The sequence below is a fragment of the Acipenser ruthenus genome, chromosome 10 (assembly GCF_902713425.1).
Source record: "Acipenser ruthenus chromosome 10, fAciRut3.2 maternal haplotype, whole genome shotgun sequence".
Taxonomy (NCBI): domain Eukaryota; kingdom Metazoa; phylum Chordata; class Actinopteri; order Acipenseriformes; family Acipenseridae; genus Acipenser; species Acipenser ruthenus.
Genome location: NC_081198.1, coordinates 29,179,346 through 29,195,640, shown reverse-complemented (window position 1 = coordinate 29,195,640; position 16,295 = coordinate 29,179,346).

Here is a 16,295-nt window from a genome sequence, read left to right as displayed (position 1 = left end):
AAAAGCTAGGGAGAATCTATATTTGGTTGACTGGGTTCATAAACATTAAATTAAATATAGTTTGACAAAAAAATAATAATATATATTTAGAATACTGGAGATAACATAACAGTTTGAACCATTAGCATTGTTTAGCCATCAGTATCAATCTAATCTAATCTAATTAAATTTAATCTTTTAAAAAAAAATAGTCAATTGCATTTCTTATGTGTTTTTTTTCTATACATTTGGAGTCACCCATTGTTTTTTACAACAACAAAAAAGAGAGGCTCGAACGAGTGGTATTTGTGGAACTAATCCGTGGTATTTAATTTCTTAAATTCTTTAAAAATGTTAACAGTGAATACTTATTTTAAAATATTACTTTTACAATGTTTTTTATAACTTATAACCAACACATTTAGGTATAATAATAATAAGACCCTGTGGCAATGTCCCCACCCCTGTGTGTATTTTTGTGTTTTATGTTGCATGTAATGTGTAAATGTTGGTGTATTGCAGTTGGTACATGGGATATAATATGGATAATGAGCACAAGTGCTTAAAATATATAGTTGTATTTAGGCACAGGGATTGCGCTATCACTTCACATGCATTTAAAGTATTTAATAATATGTGAGCACGGGGTTGCACGAATTAGTTCACGTGCTGGGATTCAAGTAAATAAGTATTTAATAATTGAATCCCAGCACAACAGTATATATAGATGCACGTTTCACTCACTCGGGATTGTGTGTTCGTGAGTGGAGAACGGGTGTGGAGAGAAGAATAAAAAAAGTAAGAAATAATTGCTACAATGTGCTGGAAGCACCAGCACTGTACTTGTCTGTTCGTCCACTGTTTGTTTAGTGTTAGTGTGTTTTTGTTTGTCTATTTATTTTGTGCTGTGTCCTGTGTTTTGTTCAAACTATTTATTTTCTGTCTGCTGGATATTAAACAGCGCATCAGCACATTCATTTACCATTTCACCGTCCTGTTTCCTTTCCTGGGTCTGACGTCACCACTCAGCCAGCCTTGTGACAGACCTCCAAAGTCTTGACACATACACACAAGTACATTTTAGGTGATCATTTACATTGTTTTGACAGTAATAGCCCATCTCCCCACAAGCTTGGACAAGTTACAAAGCCAAAACTACCTCAAATGAGTCTGAAAGTAAAGAGATTCCATACAAAGCTCAAATGACAAGTAAATATGTATAGCGGTAGTACAACAGGGCTGTTTACTTGAGTTTGTAGAACCCTAATCATACGTGCACAACTCAAGCACAAAACACTAACATACACTCGTTTACATGTGTTTTATTTTCCATCCCCATGCAGGAATCTGCTCAGGGAATAGCAATAAAAGACAAAGTCAAAGTTTGTATTATTCAAATATGAATGAGGTTTTAGTGGGGTTTTTTTATGTAATTTAGGTTCAGATTTTTATTTTCAGTTTTTTTTCAACAGGTCTGAACTTCAAGCCATGAAATCTGTTGCGGGAGTTGCCTTTTAGGGTGACATAGCAATACAACTAATAACAAAGGCACAAAAAACAAGCAGCACTTGCTAATGCATACCACAAGGTCTACAGCACAGCCTGTTTAATTGCACACAGGAAATTGCATTCATTTGATTCTCTGCAGGATACTGAATAACTCATGCCAATGCCAATACATTTGCTAATTAAATATTATACACTAAACCTCTCAAGTTACAGGAAGCAATTTTGTTTTATTTTTCATTTTTATTTGCACATAGGCATGTGTATCTAGAAAATTAAATATAGAAGCAAATAAATACCTTATTTATTTCTCTGTAGGCTACTATTGAAGTCAAACTTTTTTTTTATTTTTTCTTACAATTTTATTAGTCTACTTTTAACCATTTAGTTATCGCCAGTGCTGTAAGCTATGATTCTCTATGAAGACAACATGCCTTAGGCATTTTTGATACATATTTAATTTATTTATTAAAGAAAGTTATGCAACACCCAATGCCCCGTGTGAAAAAGTAATCGCCCCCTTAGACTCAATAACTGGTTACGCCACCTTTAGCAGCAATAACTGCAACCAAACGCTTCCTGTAGTTATTGATTAGTCTCTCACAGCGCCGTGGAAGAATTTTGGCCCACTCCTCCATGCAGAACTGCTTCAAATCAGTGACATTTGTGGGTTTTCAAGCATAAACTGCTCGTTTCAGGTCCTGCCACAACATCTCAATGGGTTTAGGTCTGGACTTTGACTAGGCCATTCCAAAACTTTAAATTTCTTGTTCTTCAACCATTCTGATGTAGACCAGAAGAAATGACTTTGTAACCCTTTCCAGACTAGGCATCAACAACTTTTTTTCCGGATTTTTTTTGTTTGTGGCATGATGTGCCTCTAGAACAGGGGTGCACAATTCCGGTCCTGGAGGGCCGGTGTCCCTCCTGGCTTTTGTTCCAACCTTGCCCTAAAATACTTAATTGGACCAATTATTACCAATTATTGGTCTAAGTAAGTAATTTAGAACACAGTTGGAATTGTGCACCCCTGCTCTAGAACCTGTGTGCTGACAACTTCACTCTGATGGTAAGGGCCAAAGTTAGTCAGATTTATATTGGGCAGGGCTGGACCAAATCAGGCCTGGTTGTTAACCAAAGTACTCAAACAGCTGATCCTAATTATCCCTTTAATTGGGTTGAGTTAACTAGGGGGGGGGGGGCAATAACTTTTTCACACCTGAAGATTGCAGGTTTGATTACCTTGCACACCAAACAAATGAAAGAAGCACCAAACTTTGGTGTCATTTTTTTTCTCTCAGACTCGCTCTATATATTACTACAACCCACAAAAAAATCTGACCAAATACAATGTGAAAAATGTGCAAAAATGCAGAAAATCAGACAGGGGGCAAATACTTTTTCACAGCACTGATATATATATATATATATATATATATATATATATATATATATATATATATATATATTAGCTGTAGTATATTTTTGTTGTTGACTTATTTATTTTTCTGTTTTACAGGGTGGATACGGCCGTTGCAAGGCAATGATACTGTGGCTTACTCTGCTGTGTGTCGCTGCAGGTTCACAAGAAAGATCTTATCATGCATTCAAATAAATGAAAAAGCAACAGGTGAACTTCAGCCAATTAATCAATATTTTACTATAAACATTCCTAGAGCACACAAAAAAGAAGCAGAATTAAAGTTACACAGCAGAACATTGTTCGATTAGAACAATTGACCATTTATCAAAACTACTACCATCTTTAGATCCCCAATATTCTGTTCTGAAGACACTTGCACTTCATCGCACCAAGTGTACTGCTTTGATTGTTAACATTTTGAGTCCTGAGTTACACAAAGAGCTGCTGGCAGATATTGGTAGCAGTTTTTATTCACTTATCATTGATGAGAGCACAGATATAACATTCACACAGACACTTTCTGTTGTGATCAGATACTCTAGTTCTTCAAAAAAGAAGATTGTGTCAACCTTCTTTAAATTAATTCCAGTGGTTGAGACCGATGCAGAATCCCTTGTACACGCTCTGTGTACTGCACTGGAAGAAGATGGCCTGGATCTGCAAAAGTGCATTGGCATTGGTGTTGATGGGGTAAGTGTAATGATATGATGCAACCATTCAGTGTACACCTTGCTAAAAGAAAAGGTCCCTCATTTAGTCCTGGTGAAGTGCATCTGTCATTCATTAAACTTAGTTGGCAGCAAAGCCTCTGAAGTATTGCCAAAGCATTTGGATTTTTTTGTACTTGAGATCTGTGATTGGTTCTCAGAAAGCGCAGAGCGAAAAAAGTTATACAAGGAATGGTATAACACTCTTGAAGGTGATGACACCAGAAGGATGACTCAACCAGCAGCAACCAGGTGGATCAGTAGAAGAGAAAGCATTTCCAGGGTGTTGGATCAATGGAATGCTCTCAGCTTACATTTTGGCATGTCAAAGGACACAGAAAGGTGCTATACAGCAAGTCTCCTCTGTGAAATGATGACAGACCCATACAATAAACTGTATCTCATCCTTCTTAAAAAAATACCCTTGGTGAGCTGAACAGAATTAACCAATTATTTCAGTTGGAGACAGGGAGCCCCTCCGAGCTTTTCATGATCTCATGCTAGTGTTGAAACTTCTAGTTAATCCAAATCAGCTAGGATAAGTTCCCTACTCTGAGCTACAGCAACCATGTATCTGGGTTATGATTTTACTTCCTATGCAGACGGTCCTAAAGACAAAATGTCTGTAGAGTCAGTGAAGGAGAAGTGCAAGGGGATGCTGGTGCAGATGGCACATCAATTGAGGGCTCAACTACCAGCCAATATAAGCATATTAGAGAAACTGGACGTGCTGCACCCAAAAGAGGCATTATCACAACTCAAGATATCCATCACAACTATTGCTCAGGAATTCCAGGTGGTTTGTCAAGACATAGGAGAAACTAAAAAGCAATGGTCCAATTTAACCAACAAGACCTGGGATAAAACAGCTGATGAGTCATCTTTCTGGTTTGAGGTCTATGAAGATAGGGATGCTGCAGGGGACAGGCGGTTTGGTCATGTGGCTCAGCTTGCTCTCATCATGTTGACACTACAGTATCAAATGCAGCAGTGGAATGCACTTTCAGCACTGTTCCAATGATGAAAATAAAACTAAGAAATCGACTTCAGTGCAAAACCTTGGAAAGCCTGCTACAGGTTAAATACTGCTTGGAGTGGAGGGGACAGGACTGCAAGAGCTTTCAGCCAACTCCACAAATTCTGCAGAAGTTCAACAGCAACATGTATAATATCACCATGGAACAGGACTGTCTGGAAGCTCTACTCATGGAAGCCTATGTTTTTAGAGCCCTGATAAGATCTACATATATTTAATACATTTGCATTGATAATTTTATTTATTCACTCATATTTTATATCCATGGAAAGTACACCTAATAATAGTCTGTAAAATGACCTCCTTCTTTATATCTCTGACCCTGCTGCTTCTCTCCCCCATGCCCTTTGCATTTTTATAACAATTTGGTGTAATTTCTGGTTACATTTACATAGGAGTGAATTATTTCCAATTAATGTAGCTGCTCGTCAATATCCACTAAATACCTTCCCCTTTAAGATTACGTATGATCATTTTACATTTGATCATTTTGTGTTACAAGTAAATTTACTAATCTTTTTAAATCAAATTTTACTTCTCTTTTAGCACGCACTGAACAAGATTTTAAACGCTGGTCTTTACTTCCATTATCACTTGCTGGTCGTGTCAATTCTGTTCAAATGAATACCCTTACTAAATCCTCCTAAAGTCCTTCTCAGTAATGTCCCCTCTTTATGAAAACCATTTATTCCCTCCTTCCCTACAAAACAAAGTCTTCCATATATTCCATAATTCCATCAAAGATTTGTATGTTGAAGGCACTTCTGCATCATTTCAACAGCTTTCTCAAAAATTTTGACCTCCCTCAAACTCATTTCTTTCGCTATTTACAAGCATGTGACTTTGTACAGAAGAGGGTGCCCCAGTTTCCCACATTACCTCCAAATTCTCCAACTGACTCAATTCCTAATTTGATTCCAATTTCTAAGGGCTTAATATCCCAAATCTATTAAAAAATGTTTTGCTTACATTGCCCGTCACTGTCCACATTAAAAATACTCTGGGAACAAGATTTAGGCCAAGATATTGCAGATGAGGACTGGGAGGCAATGCTGTCCCGCATACACTCCTCTTCTATCTGTGTTAGGCATGGACTAATACAATTAAAAATTTTCCATCGTATTCATTGACTAAGCTTAAACTTTCCAAGATTTACCCTGAAACTGACCCAACATGTGACAGATGTAAACAAGCCCCTGCTACACTTTTACATATGTTTTGGTCCTGCCCCCGGCTAAACTCTTATTGGTCCTCTATTTTTGACACTATTTCACAAATTTCGCAGCTGCACATTGACCCCATACCGCTTACTGATTTGTTTGGTGTGGTACCCCCGCACTATTTGTTTGCCCAAAGTAAAATCTTTCTTGATGCTCCTGTTTTGGTTGGCTGATGCCTTCTCTGCGATGCACCTAGAAGACCCACTGTTTCCCGCTGTCATTCTTTCCTGACATCTACCTCTTTCCCTTCTCTCTCCCCTCTATTCTCTTATAACTATTTGCTGATTTCTGTAATTGATGGTAACATCTCTTTCTTGTCATTATTATAATAAAACCAATAAACAGAATTAAATAATAATAATAATAATAATAATAATAATAATAATAATAATAATAATAATAATAATAGTCTGTAAAAAATAGTTTTTTATTCACTTTCTTGAAGAATATGCCATCTACATGTTCATGGGGGAAAATTGTTGAAAACAGCTGAAAATGGGGGATTTGGTGAAAACGGTTCCGTAACATTGTCTATATATAAAAAAAAATAATCCCAGGTTTGTTTACAACCAGGAGCTGTCACATAAAACACAGATGCAGTTTCATTGAATTACAGCCAGATCACATCACCTCCCACATTCCGTTGAAATACATACTTCTGTGTGGGCTAGAAGTTGGGGTGGGGATTGTATACTAAAATAATACTATTGTAGGCTAGACAAAAAAACTAAAGAAAAAAAATGTACTATATAGTACACATGTCAAAATGACACGTTTGGCGGTTCTAGGTAGAAGTGCTTATAAAATTGTTATTTTTGCAAATCTGCCACTCAAACGCCATCAGGATATCTAAATAGATTGTAACCGGCCGGCACTCATGGTCGTTCGTTTGCCCCTTTAAATTATGACCCAGGACACAGAAATAGCTTTTTAAGTGTTGATGCGCTGTTTTTCAATAACCAAACAAAAACGAAAACAAACACCTAGCTCAACTCCAGCAATAACTAAAACACAGAAACCTAAACTACCTTGCAGGACAGCTAAGCCGTTTACCTGCCAAATAAACAAAACAAACCACACAGGTTTAACACAAATCAGAAAGGTTTTACGCTACCTTTTTTTTTTTTCTTTTTACGCTTATACACACCAGCAGCCCTGAACAGACTGGCTGCTTCCTTCAAATACTCTACACCTGGCTCTAATTTACAATGATCACCAGGTGCAGGGGATAATTAATAATAAAACAATTAACAAATATAATTAAACAATTAAACAAAACAATTATATTAAACCAATGTGCATTTGCACATGTTTTTCTTCAGCAGGGAGGAATTAAACCCTCTCCCTGCTCACAAAATATATTTAGGCAAACACTTAAGTGCACTCTAACAACAGTTTCGAATTCAGGAGTTAAACTTACCATCTGTTTCAATAACAAATGATACATTTTTTTAAAAAAAATTAGACCCGAATCTCGCCCTTACAACGGGGGGCTCGACATTTACACAAGGTTGAGTTTTACTTGAGCGAAAACGGTACATTACTTTAGTTTAACTAAAACAAGGATAGGAGGACCACATTTAAAGATACAGCTTCACATGAAGAAGAAAACACAGACACACAAAAATCGCGAAAAAAACCCACAGAAAATCCCCACAAAAAGTCTAAAATCCATTGTTTTTCTTCTTTGAAAGATGGAAATTATTTGCATGGTAAAGCGCACACCTTGAATAGGGCCTAGTTACCCTAACCACTACTCCACACTGCTGGGCAGCAGTGTGGAGTAGTGGTTAGGGCTCTGGACTCTTGACCGGAGGGTCGTGGGTTCAATCCCAGGTGGGGGACACTGCTGCTGTATCCTTGGGCAAGGTACTTTACCTAAATTGCTCCAGTAAAAACCCACCTGTATAAATGGGTAATTGTATATAAAAATAATGTGATATCTTGTAACAACTGTAAGTCGCCCTGGATAAGGGCGTCTGCTAAGAAATAAATAATAATCAACAAAAAACATTTTTTAAGTATATTTTAATAAATTATATTCTTTTAGAAAAGTTGTTAGTAAATCCCTTTTTCAAAGTGAAATATAGCCAAACTTTTGGTCTGTCGACGCCTTCACTCACACAACACAGAATTATGCTTAGACTGTGTCACACTGGTCCCTCCTCCTTCTCTCCTGGATTGGCTCTATGTCTAGACAGGATTGACAATCGTCACTGCCCTACTGGATCCAGAAGCTTTGAAATCAGTCCTGTTTATTTCCATTGGCTGCAGACTGATATCAAACTGGTTTAACCCTTAGTGGTCCATTTATTCAGCACGTCTGAGGTGCGTCAGGTCCAATTTATATTCACACGCACAGTTTATTTTAGACACGCTATTTAAAAGGTGTTTCACAGTAAAATAGGTTTAACCCTTAGCGGTCTATTTATTCAGCGCGTGTCAGGTGCGTCAGGTCCAATTTATTTTCACACGCACAGTTTATTTTAGACACGCTGTTTAAAAGTTTGTTTTTTTCACAGTAAAACAGGTTTAAAAGGCACTGCATATTAACAGGACACTCAGTACAGCATCTCCAGCCCCACCCCACCCCTTGTTCGCTCTATTTTTCAAATGCCTCTTAATAATAGTACATACCGATAAATCATCTCTTGATCCCTCGTTTTATCACCAAACTCCTCAATAATGTGATCCAAGTTGTTATTTTATTACTATAACATCTAAAAAAAGCTCTGCAAATGTCTGTGATGTTTTTTGAGCGCTGGATGCGGAAGCAGCTATCTTGTTTGTTTATGTCCGTGTTATCTATGTGGTGTCGGGTCTATCAGTATTCATGAGATACGCCGTTTTTTTTATTTCTTTGGATTCTCTCGGCTCCTATCGGTCTCACTCGGCCATTGAATGGTTTTCTCTGCTTTTTCCGGAGAAAAAATGATTAGAGACCTGTTTTTTGCGTCTTTTTGATGAAGTGTGACAGGGTCCGACTTTGGACCGGAAAGGGAAAATTGTAATGTCGGACCTGATCCGACATAAGACCGCAAAGGGTTCAATTTAAATATAAAGTATCCATGCTGTTGATAGAGGCGGGATGGTGAATTGGTTTAAAATGAGTATTTTCTATATCGGTTATTACCGTAATGAAGTTTATACATATCTGGGGGAGGGGTATAAGGCAGGGGTCATTGTCATTTTACTGACAAGCATTTGTTGAAGCAGCCCCTGTCTAGTCAGAAGGCATGCATGGAATCAGAAATAAAGATAATTGATCAGATGTTTCTTAAATTATTCCTCAACTTTGCTGCACGCCAAAACAAAGGCTTTTGTCGCCATGGTTCAGAGCAGTTAGTTCAAATGATTTTATGATGTTGGCAACTGAGGTTTTATTTCAGGAGTGAAATAGCTGATGAAGCATAATCATGCTTCACTTTTAAACCTCAGTTGCCAACATAAAATCCTCCTTGGTTGCTGGCTCTGGAGGACTCTCACTTCTGTTCCACTCTGTGGTGGAGTGTCCCGCCCCTATGCATTATTATTTGTATTTTTGTTTGCGGCGCGGATAAAAGCGCTGCGGCTTTTGTTATTGTTTTTATATTTATAATTTAAAAACCCCGTGAGGATGCATGACTGATCAGCTACTGATTACTTAACTAGCTGACAGTCATGCATCCTTACCAAATGCGTGCAGACTGTGGCCGAGGGGTAATAAGATAATTAACAGCCAGTTAACCCCTCGGCCAGAGTATAATAACCAGCAGCTGTCCATGCTGCGGGGTTGGTTGTTGGGTGCAGAGAGGAAGTACAGGGAGATAGAGAAGAGACATAAAAACAATTGCTAAAACGTGCTGGACACTTACTTGTTTGTCTGTTTATTCGTTTGGCCCTCGTGCCGTTTTGTTTTGTATTTTGTTGTTTGTTTATATCATTTGTTTTGTTTATTAATAAATACGCTGAGTGCCGTTGCATTCAACTTCACCCGCCCATCCATTGTTTTGGTTTCTGTACTTCCTGGTCCATGACGTCACCACTGCGAGCCATCCTGTCACACACTCCCAAACTCCCAAAAAGTTATTGTTGAGTTTCAAATGGATCTAATTATCTTTTCCATAGTTCTTCACATTTTTGGTTTGTGGAATAGATACTCCCTCTGTACTTATTCAATACACATGCTGTCAAAACTAAGGCTATAATGTTATACTGAATAGAAGCCAACTACAACCACTAAGGACTCCAGGATGAAAAAGTGTAAAAATAAAATCCCACTGGAAGATTTGTGCAGTATAATATTAGCTTCTCATATCTTTCACTTTTGGGAGTCTGGGTTCAAATCAGACAATTCTGCCAGTATGTGATTGGGAGCGGTCAAGGACAGATAGGGTGCTCACAGAGTGGGCAGCTGGCTCTTTGAGCTAATATACAGTGCCTTGCATAAGTATTCACCCCCCTTGGACTTTTCCACATTTTGTAGCATTAAAACCTGGAATAAAAATGGATTTAATTAGGATTTTTTGTCACTGATCTACACAAAATAGTCCATAATATCGAAGTGGGGAAAAAAATCTACATATTTTTTAAAATTATTTACAAATAAAAAACTGAAAAGTCTTGATTGCATAAGTATTCACCCCCTTTGCTGCGACATCCCTAAATAAGCTCTGGTGCAACCAATTGCCTTCAGAAGTCACATAATTAGTTGAATGGAGTCCACCTGTGTGCAATTAAGGTGTTTCACATGATTTCAGGTTAAATACACCTGTTTCTGGAAGGTCCCAGAGTTTGTTAGAGAGCATATCTAAACAAACAGCATCATGAAGACCAAGGCGCTATCAAAACAAGTCCGGGATAAAGTTCTGGAGAAGCACCAATCAGGGTTGGGTTATAAAAAAATATCCCAAGAGACTGGGATTAGGCGGAGGTTCACCTTCCAGCAGGACAATGACCCTAAACACACAGCCAAAGCTACATTGGAGTGTTTTAAAAACAAGAACCTGAATGTCTTAGAATGGCCCAGTCAAAGCCCAGACCTCAATCCCATTGAGAATCTGTGGCAAGACTTGAAAATTGCTGTTCACCAATGGTCCCCATCCAACTTGACAGAGCTTGAGCAATTTTGCCAAGAAGAATGGGCAAAAATTGCAGGATCCAGATGTGCAAAGCTGGTAGAGACTTACCCAAAAAGACTCACAGCTGTAATTATTGCCAAAGGTGTTTCTACCAAGTATTGACTCAGGGGGGTGAATACTTATGCAACCAACAAATGTATTTTTTTTTGTTTAATTAACTTTTGTGTCACAATAAAAAAAAAATGTGCACCTTCAAACTGTTAAGTATGTTGTGTAAATCAAATGGTGTGTATATATATATATATATATATATATATATATATATATATATATTGTAACAGACCGTCAGTGTTGAGCACACGAGGAAGGTATCAGGAACGTGGGGATGCTGATATCTTCCCCCAAAGCTCAAAACTAGAAAGACGGGCGTTACGTTGGCAGAACAGAATAATAAATAAAGAAACTTCAACTCCCATGATTCCGAAGGTCAGTAGTCAGGTGACATGTCCGCGGGAATCCAGGGGGTTTAAAAGGCAGGTAAGGGGGAGGTAATTGTGAAAGTTACTTTGTGTATAGCAGCAACTTTGAAAGACCGAGTGGTGTTGTCAGTTCATTTCACTAGCTGAGTACAGATTGCAACTGTTTAAGTGGTGTGTATGTCAGTGGAATAGAGACAGGAGCAGCCGTGCTTCGTTGGGCAGAAGTACGGGAACAAAGAGATTAAAAAGGGCGACAGTGTTGGTGACCAGAACCGACTACTTTATCCCAGAACCGAAGGTACCTGTGTGGAGTGACTGCGAAATAAAAAACCGAGTAGGGCTTATATTTTTGTCTGGCCGGAGGAAGCTACATCTGCAGCCTGGAATAAAGTGAAGCTGGTGCACTCGCCAAACAGATCTCAGTGAGTAACCCAGACCGCAGACTTGCGGGATCCATTTGTGCTTGGTTTCTTTGAAAAGAAAGACAGCGTTCCTGTTTTAAAAGAAAGTCACCGTATTAAATGGACTGTTACTCACCTGCTTACGTGCCTGCTGTATACAGCGTTCAACCTGTTTTCTATAGCTGTATTAATTGTTGCCAAACTGAATACGTTTAAACAGGCAAAGTTTTATACCAGCGCGTATAGTGTGCACGCGCTGAATTTATAAAAGCCTGTGCTTTGTGGACTGTTATTTTACGTGTTCTTTTAAGCAACCGCATTCTTTTCATGGACTGTGTTTTATTTGAGTGAGGCTGGTTGCTTAATTTCAGGTACAGAAACGCCATTTAATTCTAAGAGCAGTGTGACCCTGAAATCGCTGTAACTGTCTGGGATTTAAAGTGAAGACCCAGACTGGTGTTGTGTTTTGTCTATTGAACCGGGACTGTTTGGTTTAATGAACTGTGCTTAATAATATACCCAGGAAGGAAACAAACCACACGGACGGTGGTAGTTGTGTTTTATTGGTTTGTTTTAGTTCGTCAGGATCCAGCCAAGCAGCAGGCTGTCAGTGTCAGTGTTCACCAGCAGAGGGCGACCAAGGGACCGATTACTTGGAAGACTTACCTGTTCCCCTGGAAAAGGATTACAAACTACATTTCCCAACAGCCCTTGTGGATTATAAAGAAAGTGAACCATTGACACTTACCTGGCAAGACTTTTGTTCCGAGACCAGGTTTACTGTTACCAGCAGCGTCTGGATGGAACTTGGACTGGTCTCAATGCTAAAGCAAAATGTTTTTCCTTGCAACGAGGACAGCTCGTGCAAGCAGTAGAGAGGGTTGAAGAAGTGAGATTAGTGGGCAGGGTTTCTTTTGTTTTGTTTATTTTCATAAATGTTCTGTTGAGATTTTTGAACTTGTGTAAGAAAATAATAAAACTGCCTATTCTTCAACCTTACCAAGTGCCTCTGTGTCACCTCTCATGCTGCCAGTTGGCTACCACACTAAAATACAGAACATATTGTTCACACTATATATATATATATATATATATATATATATATATATATATATATATATATATATATATATACAGTGAAGTGAAAAAGTATTTTCCCCCTGTCTGATTTTGTGCATTTTTCACATTGTATTTGGTCAGATTTTTTTGTGGGTTGTAGTAGTATATAGAGGGAGTCTGAGAGAAAAAATGACACCAAAGTTTGGTGCTTCTTTCATTTGTTTGGTGTGCAAGGTAATCAAACATGCAATCTTCAAGTGCGAAAAAGTTATTGCCCCCCCCGGTTAACTAAACCCAATTAAAGGGATAATTAGGATCAGCTGTTTGAGTACTTTGGTTAACAACCAGGCCTGATTTGGGCCAGCCCTGCCCAATATAAATCTGGCGCTTACCATCGGTGAAGTTGTCAGCACACAGGTTCTTGAGGCACATCATGCCATGAACAAAAGAAATTCCTGAAGACCTCCAGAAAAAAAGTTGTTGATGCCTATCAGTCTGGAAGGGGTTACAAAGCCATTTCTAAGGCTCTGGGGCTCCACCGAACCACAGTCAGGGCCATATTGTCCAAATGGAGAAAGTTTGGACAGTAGTGAATCTTCCTAGGAGTGGCCATCCTGCCAAAATCTCTCCAAGAGCAAGGTGTAAAATTGTCCCGGAAGTCACACAGAACCCTAGAACAACATCCAGGGATCTGCAGGCCTCTCGCGCCTTGGCTAAGGTCAGTGTTCATGACTCCACCATCAGAAAGACACTGGGCAAAAAGGTGATTCATGGCAGAGTAGCAAGGTGGAAACCATTGCTCACTAAGAAGAACATGAATGCTCGTCTCAAGTTTGCCAAAAAGCACCTGGATGATCCTCAAGCGTTCTGGAACAATATTCTATGGACATGTTCAATTTTCAAAAGTGGAACTTTTTGGCCGACATGGGCCCTGTTATGTCTGGCGAAAACCAAACACTGCATTCCACAGTAAGAACCTCATACCAATGGTCAAGCATGGTGGTGGTAGTGTCATGGTTTGGGGATGCTTTGCTGCATCAGGACCTGGACGCCTTGCCATCATTAAAGGAACCATGAATTCTGCTCTGTATCAGAGAATTCTACAGGAGAATGTCAGGCCATCCGTCCGTGAGCTGAAGCTGAAGCGCAGCTGGGTCATGCAGCAAGACAATGATCCGAAACACACAAGCAAGTCTACATCAGAATGGTTGAAGAACAAGAAATTTAAAGTTTTGGAATGGCCTAGTCAAAGTCCAGACCTAAACCCTATTGAGATGTTGTGGCAGGACCTGAAACGAGCAGTTCATGCTCAAAAACCCACAAATTTAATTTCTGAAGCAGTTCTGCATGGAGGAGTGGGTCAAAATTCCTCCACGGCGCTGTGAGAGACTAATCAATAATTACAGGAAGTGTTTGGTTGCAGTTATTGCTGCTAAAGGTGCCGTAACCAGTTATTGAGTCTAAGGGGTGATTACTTTTTCACACAGGGGCATTGGGTGTTGCATAACTTTCTTTAATAAATAAATGAAATATGTATCAATTTTTTGTGTTATTTGTTCACTCAGGGTCCCTTTTATCTAGTATTAGGTTTTGGTTGAAGATCTGATAATATTCAGTGTCAAAAATATGCAAAAATGCAGAAAATCAGCAAATACTTTTCCACGGCACTATATATATATATATATATATTCTTATATAACTTTGGAGATATATAGTAGTTCTACAGTCTACCTCATTTAAATTTGTAAATTGATGCAAGGCAAAATGGGTTGTGATAATTATTTCAAATATTTATCAACTATGTCTTTGAGTTCATGTGCAGCAATGTTCGTTCCAATATTCAGTTAGTTTCTCTGCACTAAATAAAACAATACTGCTCAGTACCGCTGTTTTGACATCATATTGCTAAAGTCTTCTCTTTGTGACACGTGTGAAAATGAAATCTAATCCGAATGAAAGCACGGCCAATCAACATGCAGTGACTATACTGACATTATTGCTGGCCAATAGCAGCAAACAAAGACAGATACAGTATAAGGAATCAGAACGCAATCATGAATGAAAGCTGTATAACGGTTGATTAAGAGAGGAGTTACTGGGGGGCTGCTTTGAATGCACAAAATCCCGCTGGTGACCACATTTGAGAAAGTGGATTGTGTAAGAGAGGATGGAATGCATGCACTTTGAATGAAAAGCAGATGAAATAAGTACTGGCATTAAAATAAGTCACGGTACTGAGTACCTGCAGAATTTCACCAGAATAAAACTTACCGTCTACTTTATCATGCCAGTAATACTGTTTAACATGACAGTATTTCATCAGGTGATGCATACACTGTCAAAAACTCTCATCATGACGTCAAAATAACATACCCCTGGAGACAAATTTTCTCATTAATATATTATTCGTCTGATTCATAAAGCTCTATAGTGCTGTTAATTTATCTTTACCTGCATCATAATTACCACGTGCCTCAGACCAGGTGGAGAAGAAAATGGGTTATCAGTTTAACCCTTTGCGGTCCTATGTTGGTCCGACATTACAATTTTTCCTTTCCGGTCTGACATCATCAAAAAGACATTTGCCAAGCTTTTTGAGATGTTATAGTAATAAAATAATGACTCAGATAGCATTATTGAGGAGTTTGGTGATAAATCAAGTGATCAGGAGATGATTTATCAGTATGATAAATCATACTGTGATACTGTGATACTGTGATAATCAGTGTGATAAATACATTGAAAAAGGAGTGTAATCTGTTTTACTGTGAATAAGATTACTTTTAAACAACGCATGTAAAATAAACAGCTTGTGTGAAAATAAATTAGACCTGACGCGCCTCACAGGCACTGAATATATTGATCACAAAGGGTTAATTTCCTAGCCACATTGTTTAGGAACAGAAAATGTATTTAAGCCAATAGTAATAATAAAAACATATCTTTAATGATCTGATAATTAGATACTTTAATTATTTTGTTATTTATAACGCATACATTAAAATACATTGTTAACTCGTCTGAACAGGGTAGGCTACTTACTGGTTGGAAAACAAGAGGATGGAGATATCTTGGAAGACGATCCTCCCAGAAGAGTAAGAAGACCCCACAGTTTTTTTGTTTTTTTTTTACAATCTGACGTTCATCTTGCCAGTGCTTCTTGCAGTCTATGATCTCCCTTTTTAGAGTACCAACCGCATTAACCCGATCAGCGATTTAAGAACATATATTTTGTATTAATTGTGTACTAAGTAGGCTATGGTAAAAGAAAATGCACTAAAAATCATTTAGTTTCAATTTACCGCCATGTTTTATTGTTTCCGCACTGTACTTTATGCAGCAGCATGATTTATTTTGTGATACCAGAAGCCTATAGTCTAAAGTAAAATGAAAGTGCGCAAGGTATTCATTTGATTTTAGTTTTC